The sequence below is a fragment of the Chrysemys picta genome, chromosome 2 (genome assembly GCF_011386835.1).
Source record: "Chrysemys picta bellii isolate R12L10 chromosome 2, ASM1138683v2, whole genome shotgun sequence".
Classification (NCBI taxonomy): Eukaryota; Metazoa; Chordata; order Testudines; family Emydidae; genus Chrysemys; species Chrysemys picta.
Window position 1 is genome coordinate 290,116,384 of NC_088792.1, and position 9,191 is coordinate 290,125,574.

Here is a 9,191-nt window from a genome sequence, read left to right on the forward strand (position 1 = left end):
AGTAATTGCAAGGCAGCACACCCATGTCCTTCTCTTTCATAAGGGGATGAGGCTACTACCTGTCAATGAGAGAGAAAGAACAGGCTAAGTTTTGTCAGCACAATACCAGTTTGTTCCTGAAGGAGGGAATAGTTCAGACTCTCTCATTGTGGAGACCGTACAATAGAGTTGTTGCTTCTACTGCAGTGTCTTCCTGAAGAAGCAAGCATTCTAGCTAGTACGAGGGTGCAGAACAGTGTGTCTCAGGAGAGGGTGGAGAGAGAGAGAGACCCAATCATACACATCGCTCAGCCTGTCTATAAGCATCTAGCTATAATACCGATTTTTATAATTAACTGTCCCACTTCACATTTCGCAGAAAACCTTTTCTCATGGTCTACTCACCAGGAGTCGCGCCAGCAGCCCCTGGGGTGTAGGGAGTTTCACTAGGGAAAGAAACAGAATAGTTTTAATTATGCCAGGCTTTGCAGAGAGTCCTGCCGATGTTATTCACCTGTCCATTTCCAACGTGCCCACCAATGTTGAATACAGCTGATAATAATTTGCATTTCCATAGTGCTTTCAGTCTGAGCATCTCAAAATGCTTTACAAACAGGAATGAATTCCGCCTCACAGCACCTCTATGAGGTTGGCATTAATTACTCCTTCATTTCACAAGTGGGGAAGCTGAGAGAGAAAGATCAAGTGATTCCCCCAAGGTCACATCAGAATTTTGGTGGCAAGCTGGGAACAGAACCCACATTTCCTAGCTCCCTCCCATGGCCATGTTGTAATCACAAGACCATCCCTCATTCATTTTAGCCTCCTGATTGCAGACGAGAGAACTGGAGCAGACTGAACCTGTTCATTGCATAGGGCCTGGAGAGAATACATGGAAGAGTTTCTGTTATAAACCTGGTCCACTGTAGTCGAGGCAAGCAGCTTCTTCTCCTTCCTGCTGCTTTTTCTCAGCCAGTTCCCTAAGGCATCTGCAGAGAGGCTTCAAAGTACCCGTGTACTGAGCGGGCACCACATACTCCAGAAGCCTTGGCCATAACACCTGCAGAGAAGAGCGAGACTGTTCAGTACACAGCTAGTTCCATTCCCCCACCTCCAGTATCCTGCTGTCTCAATCCCTCCCTTCTCCTTTTATTCCTCACTGACCCTTCCCTAACCTATCACCTCATCCCCATCATCTCACTCTACCTGTCTGGTGCCCCCGCACTCTGTCTTTTAAATACACTGCCTTGTTTGGTGAATCCTCTTTCCCTGCACTAGAGCATTATGGAGCTATTTAGATAGCACCAGAAACTCACCCAGAACTTTACAGACCTATACAAGGCACAGTCTCAGCCCCAATATCTGTTCAAATCCAGGATCACCAAATCAGAAGTATTCATGGGGGATCTAAGGGGAAGTTGCACTCAGACAGTGGAAAGAATTAAGGGAAGATCTCTGCACCATGATTCCTTCCAGTTAAGTTGCTTTATATCTTTTCTCTAATGTGAACCACTTACTCCATGATGAAGGGGTCACACCATCCCTGACATGAATTTGATATGCTGTTCCTCCATTATGCTGACTGTGCAAAAAGCTTCCTTGTGGAGAGGTACAAGGAACGTAAGGAAGAACGTCCCTATTTCAAGAAGCAGTAGCAACAGGTCACTTACTTGGGTCATTCCACTGACTGAGGTGTCCAGACATTGCAGGATGTCAATGCACAGGGTTTGGATAGTGCTTTCTTCCTGAATAGCCTGGGTGAGAAGTGTTGTACCCTGCTGTGAGATAGCTAGATAGAACTTATTAGCTAGTAGTAAGACACTGGCTATAGAATCAGTGTCCTTCTCTTAGGAAGCCAACTTGAACATTGACCTATGCCTGGTTTTATATGGCACTGGAAGTGCACAAACGTCTGAAGGAAAGAGAATAATAGAAACTCCTAACTGGTGGGTCAGATCCCAGGCTTAGGAAAACCCTAAAGTGAAGGGAATGATTCACTGAACACAAAAGAGTTTCCCCAACAGTGTTAAATGTTTTTAAATTTGAAAAAAACTGTTTCATCTTTTTATCTTTGAGAAAAAACATTCAGCCTCCGCCCAGTGGAAATAAATATGCAGAACCAGGGGGATCCACTCTGTTTGTTCTGATGCCCCAAGCAGCTTGGTCATTCTGTGTGTAGTGAGTGTGAGTCTATCAACAACTTACTGTAAAGTTGAACTGTTTATGTTAATACATATCATGGATCCAGTCATGGAGCACAAAGTGTCTGGTGCCCCTGGCTGTGTCCATGGATAGAAATACGGATTGAAGATATTTTTACACTAGTACATGTAGAGTAGAGTATGTAGTGAGGGAAATACGCAGCAAGCTTTTCCAGGCTCCTGACAGTCTGGGATGCAGCCTGCATAACCTCGGTGTTTTGCTAATACTTTAGGTATGCTTCAACAGCCACAGAATTGGGCATCATTATGTTCTCTGGAGAGTCTATTGAAAACAAAAAGATGTGCTTCCTTCTACAAGAACATTTCACTGAAAAATGGTGTTTTCAGCATGTTCAATGTCTCATCAGAGGTTTGAGTAACCGAGATAACTCTGTTAGATGTAAAGACCCAGTGTGAGATTCTGATCTCTGGTACACTAGTGTAAATCCAGAGTAACGCCACTAAAGTCAGTGGAGTTACCTTGACTTTACACCAATATAACTGATCAGATTCTGGCTCTAATCATTCAGTCCAGCTGTCCTTGAGTCACAACTCCCACGGAAGGCCAGGGGAGCAATCAGCATGCAAGTGTGGTAGGACCGAGTCCTAAGTGTTAAGAACTCTCCTTACCAGTTTGCTGCTGGACACACTGAACTCGCGGAAAACATATGCTACCATATCCCATGCTGCACAATTCTCCACACTTCCTGAACTGAGCAGCCTCCTGATGAAATGAAGAACTGCCTTCCTCACCTGCAAGGGTAGAGATTACACACAAGAGTTCTTGTTATCCCTTCGGCCTGAAATAGGAGATAGGATATGAGAGTCCTTATGCTTTTGAGTTTAGCTCCTCAGATTATAAACGTGGATACATTTAACACTGGCAGGAGAATGACATGCCTTCTCTAGTCTGAAGTCTCTCCTCTGGATCTGAATGAAAGCTCCACCCAGATATCCATTCATCCCATATCATTGAAAAAAACTGAAATATTTCACTGCTCCACACACAATCTTACCGTAGCATTCTGATCACTGAAAGTGGATTTCACTGCCTTCACAATCAGAAACTTTTTAACTCTTGTCTCGGGCACTGAAAGATAAGGAGAGGTGTACAGTACTTCTTTGTTCCACTCACTCACTTTCCACATTGGAATTAATCCTGGATTTCAAAGGGCCCTATTTAAGAATAGTACCGAGCTTCTCTCATCTACAGAATCAGTGGGAAAAACATAGGACCAGACTCTGGTCTCAGTTACACCAGTGTAAATCTAAAGTAATTCCACTTCTATAACGAGTGCCATCACACTACCATGATGGAAATATTATAAAAGCGTTAGATAGACTGAGGTCATTGAAGTTAATCTGTGTTTACACCAGTAGAACAGAGCTCAGAATCTAGTCTATAGTGTAGAATACTGACGAATATCAAGTCAAGAGTCCCATTTTATTTGTATCTGATTATTGTTAACATACATTAGCCCCAAGTTAACTTCTGTATTTGAAGTTGAGAAATATCTTGGGCTACATTCAGCACTTAGTTGAACCTGTTGATTTCTGGGTGGCCATAGGGAGGTAACTTAGGGCAGCATTTGGTCCCTTAGTAGAGATCCAAACCACTGGGGACTGTGTGTTATAGAGACTCTGTGCCCCATTTGCAGAGGCGATGAGTCTGTTAGAGCCCTGCCGTGCCTACAAAGCCTTGGTTCTTTAGCTCAATCTATAGTAGCTCATGCTTTTAGCTCTGGATCAGGGCCGGCTTTAGGCCGATTCCCCCGATTCTCCTGAATCGGGCCCCGTGCCTAAGGGGGCCCCGCACCCCACGCCTAACAGGGCCCCGAGCCCAGTGGCCTTTTTAATTTTTAGTCACCCAGCGGCGCTCCGGGTCTTTGGCGGCACTTTGACGGTGGGTCCTTCACTCCCTCCAGCTCTTCGGCGGCACGTGAAGGACCCGCCGCCGAAGTGCTGCCGAAGACCCGGAGCGAGTGAAGGACCCGCCGCCAAAGACTCGGAGTGCCACCTGGTGAGCACAAGCCCCACGAATCGGGCCCAGCACTTCCTAAAGCCGGCCCTGCTCTGGATGTCCCCAACTCAACCCTCAGCATGTCGGCCAAGAGGGCAGCTGGCACAGTTGCTCCTGTGTTACTTACAGTCGGCGCCAACAACAGCTCTGAGCAGATTCAAAGAGGCCACACGAACAGCCTCGTTCTCAATTTCCAGCTGCGAGTGCAGAAACACGATCAGATCATCAGGAGAAGAACGGGCTGCAAGGGAACAAATCACGTCCTCACTGACAACAGAACTCTTATTCTTACCAGACCTGACAAAGGAACTTACAAGGAAACCACTGTGTAACTCAGAGTCTCTTCCCCTTACCTAGCAGAACTACACAATCCAACAGCTCTGCGTGATTTTCCGCGCTGAGCGGCTTAGCTTGAGAACAGATCTGTGGGAAGAAGGGAAAAGGTCAAAGAAAAACTAATCAGAAGCAATTGAAAAGAAAATGTTCAATGAATTTCTAAGCTTCCACTTCCTACTTGTCCAACTAGAGGTCTGAACCCCAGGTAGATGGTACTGAATGCACAGCAAGAATCAAACACAATGACCAATACATTCGATAAGAGAAGCTAAAGGGTTTTGAGCAGCAGAGCTGATCGAATCAAGACACAGCCACAGTTTTTACTAGACAACTCTGACTCCCCCGATAATCGGCTAACGGTGAAATTGCTTTACAAACTGAGCTGGAGATTAGCTAAGAAAATGAGACCGCTACCTGCTTACTCCCGAGCCTGCAGAAATCAGTAAGGCATGAGGAGGTGCCCAGGCTCTGCACTATCATTTGATAGATTTTTATGGTTAATATGCTTCAGCTCTGCTGTGCCTAAGCTCAAGGGATCCAAGCAAAACCACCCCTCACCTGGATGTGCAGAGCACTGCAGATGGCTTGAAACTTCTCTTTAGGTAGAGGGATCTTATATTCACAAGAGACCTCCAAGAGCTGGCTCAGACTCTGCAACAGAGGGTGAAAGTCAGATGGTGGCACACACAGGAGCAATATGTAGTGACTGAAGCAGCTTCAGGGGATTCCTAGATTCCAAGGCTGGAACGGATTATTGCCATTGTCTAGTCTGACCTCCGGTACAACACAGGCCATAGACCTTGCCCAGAATAATTCCCAGAGCAGAGCTTTGAGAAAAACATCCCAATCTCAATTTAAAAACTGTCAGTGAGGGAGAATCCGCCTCGGCCCTTGGTAAATGGTTCTAATGGTTAATTATCTCACCATTAAAAATGTACACCGTATTTCCAGTCTGAATGTGTCTCGCTTCAGTTTCTAGCCATTGGATCAAGTTACACCTTTCTCTGCTAGACTGAAGAGCCCATTATAAAATATGAGTCCCTCGTGTATGATATTATAGACTGTCATTAAGTCACCCTGTCACAGGACAGGTCCACCCCGTCAGGGTGGTACCAGGTTGTGGAGGAATTGAAGTAGATCTGGGGCGGCCCAACTGGCCTAGTCTCCCTAGCCACCGCAGCAGTCCTGGCTCCTAGGGCAGCGTAGCCTAATGGTGGGATCAGTGCAGCAGCCCTTCGGTGAGGATCCACGGCCCAACAGCGCGAGTCACTAGGGCTGCCCTTCTGGGTATGGCAGTACGGCCTAGTGGCCAAAGTCAATAGAGCCACCTCTCGCGGTAGGGCAGTGCAGCCTAGTGGCCAGAGTCAATGGACCCACCCTTGGCAGCAGGGCAATGTGGCCTAGTGGCCAGAGTCAATAGAACCACCTTTTGCGGCAGGGAAGTGTTGCCTAGTGGCCAGTCCTTCTCCACTGGGTCCTACCCATTCCACAGGTCCCAGCCCAGGGCCCTGTCTTGCCGCAGGGGTATCTGCCTCCAACTCAGCGGGGATCCTTCCCAAACATGCCGAGTCAAAGCCCGGTACCTCAACTGGATCAGTGCTTAATCCACCTAGGCTACTTCCCACCCGTTCTTCCACAGCTGGTAGTCTCCGGGATTCTGTGGTCTCTCCTCCATCTCTGGCACTGGGTGGCTGGGGGTCAGTTGCAGCCACAGTCCGGTGGCCTCTGAATCCTGGAGCACTGGCAGTCTCTCTGCAGGAGTCTGCCATGCACCTCTGCTCCCTTCGGCAGTCATCCCTGACTGAGCTGAGCGGCTCTTTCATATCCTGGTTCCAGCTGAAGCATGCCCAGCAGAGATGGGGGGGCATGGCCTCCTCCGCCCACAAAGTATGATTAACCCCTGCTGAACCAATGCGGGGTAGGTAAACCCCATCACACACCCTTTTACTGTCTGTTTGTTAAACTAAATAGATTTAGTTCCTTGATTCTACCATTGGAAGGCATGTTTTCTAATCCTTTAATCACTGTGGCTCTTCTGTCAATATCCTCTCCAATTTATCAACCCCCTTTTTGAATTGTGGGCACTAGAACGGGACCCAGTGTTCCCACAGTAGTCACACAAGTGCCAGATTTAGAGGTAAAATAACCACTGTACTCCGACTTGAGATTCCCCTTTTCATGCATCCCAGCTTTAGCTTTTTTGGCCACAGCATGAGTTCGTGTTCAGCTGATTATTCATCATGACCCCCAAAATCTTTTTCAGAGTCATTGCTTCCCAGGACAGCATCCCCCAGCATGTATGTCTGGCCTAAATTCTTTGTGCCTAGATGGAGACATTTACATTCAGCCGTATTTAAATGCACGTTTGTTTGTTTGCGCCCAGTTTACCAAGTGATCTAGATCACTCTGAATCAGTGAGCTGTCCTCTCCATTCTTTACCACTCCCCAATTTTTATCTCATCTGCCAACTTTATCAGTGATGAGTTTATGTCCTCTGCCAGCTGACTGATAAAAAAGGTGAAAATCGAATTCCTTCCTGCATCTAAACACTTTTCTCCTTTGCTGCTTGAAGCTCCCAGAATGTCTCTGATGCCATCTACATATTTTACTATGTTTAAGCAGTTGTGTAGTGCCCTGATGCTATCAAACAAGTCCATGATGCGTTGGTTCCCTCCAAATCACGGGTATTTCAACCCCAAAAGTGACCACATACTCTGTACCGGAAAGCTTCAACCATCAGAGATGGTGAGTAAATATCACTACCAAGTAGTTATAGCTGTCTCATGACTTCATTTACAACTGTGTAGCCCCACTGAAGACAGAATATGGCCCATTACTTCTTGCTCATGTGGTACAAGGGGAGTGAGACAATATCTTTAATTAGATTATCTCACCCACCTTCTCGCTCTAATATCTTGGGACCAACATGGCTACAACAGCACTGCATAGAACGGTAGATGAAATAGACAGGCAATGCTTTTATATCGCTCTAGTTATATAAACCAAAGCAATCACCCTCAAGCCTCCTTAGTATTAATTTTCAACCACTGACAGTTGGTTTGGTATTGACCAGAGACAATATATGGCAGCCCCTGCTGTGAGGAGTTTATGATCTAAAATAGAGACACAGAGTTGACAGGATGTACTGGGAAATCACAAGGAGGGAGTATCTTGTTGGGGAGTGGGGCAGGTGTTCTGTTTTTTATCTCCTTATCATCCTCCCCAAGAAACAGAGGATGCTTTTCATAAGAGGCATTTACTTACAAATCTTGTTGCCTGGGTCACCATGTGCATAAACCCAGAACTTGTGTAGATATTTATTATCTAACAAGTCACTGTCTAAACCAGGAAACCCCACTGGCAGCAAATTCCTCACGCAGTTCATACATGCACACGCATAGACAGTTACCTTAATGAGGGGTACCTCACCTTGGTGACGTGAAAAACATCAATGTCCTCCTTATATTGCTCAAGGAGCCATGAGATCAGTTCAAATATCCGATCGTGATGCTCCTCTTTGTGTAGCAGGAGGCTCATCATGGGACCAAGGGCTTTGATGACGGCCTGCTTGAGCTGCATAGATGAGACACAGAATTGATGTTCCTAAGAATTCATTCAATATCATCCAATGGGCACACCTTTTCTACTTCTAATGAGTGCAACTTCCCTTGTTCCACTGGAGGAACGGCCCTATCTCAGTATTTCCTGGTAAAGAACCGGGATTCATAGGGTTGGTTTCAGGATTATATTGTAATGCACTTCACAGCTATACCAGGTAAAATATTCCCCAGATTAGTATGCATTCTCAGCCAACTCAAAACTGCTGTCATTCCTCTGGGGTGAATGGATTTATACCAGGAATTAATTTAGCCCACTATCCCGTGTTCATCTGCACATTAGGTGCATAAAACTAGAAGCTATGTACACTGTGTGCAGACAGAATTTCCATGATGTGGTGACATTATAAATATATGGGGTTTAGATGTTTTACATGACACTCTGTTCATAGACTCATAGACTCATAGACTCATAGACTTTAAGGTCAGAAGGGACCATTATGATCATCTGGTCTGACCCCCTGCACGCTGCAGGCCATAAAACCGTCCCCGCCCCTTCCCTGGACTCTGCTGCTGAAGTCCCCAATCCTGTTATTAGTGACCTCAATCGGCAGAGACCCTCCTGCTAGAGATCCCTGCCCCATGCTGCGGAGGAAGGCGAAAAACCTCCAGAGGCTCAGCCAATCTGCCCTGGAGGAAAATTCCTTCCCGACCCCAAATATGGCGATCAGTAAGACCCCGAGCATATAGGCAAGAGTCTCCATCCTGACCCCTTTTAGCCATTATGCTATTTACCTACCATTGCTTGGTTTTCCTTGACAACTATGTTTTACCATTAAACCATTCCCTCCATAAACTTATCTAACTTAATCTTAAAGCCAGACAAGTCCCTCGCCCCCACCGTTTCCCTCGGAAGGCCGTTCCAATATTTCACCCCTCTAACGGTCAGAAACCTTCGTCTAATTTCAAGCCTGAACTTCCCCACGGCCAGTTTATATCCATTCGTTCTCGTATCCACGTTAGTACTAAGCTGGAATAATTCATCTCCCTCCCTTGTATTAATCCCTCTAATATATTTAAAGATAGCAATCATATCCC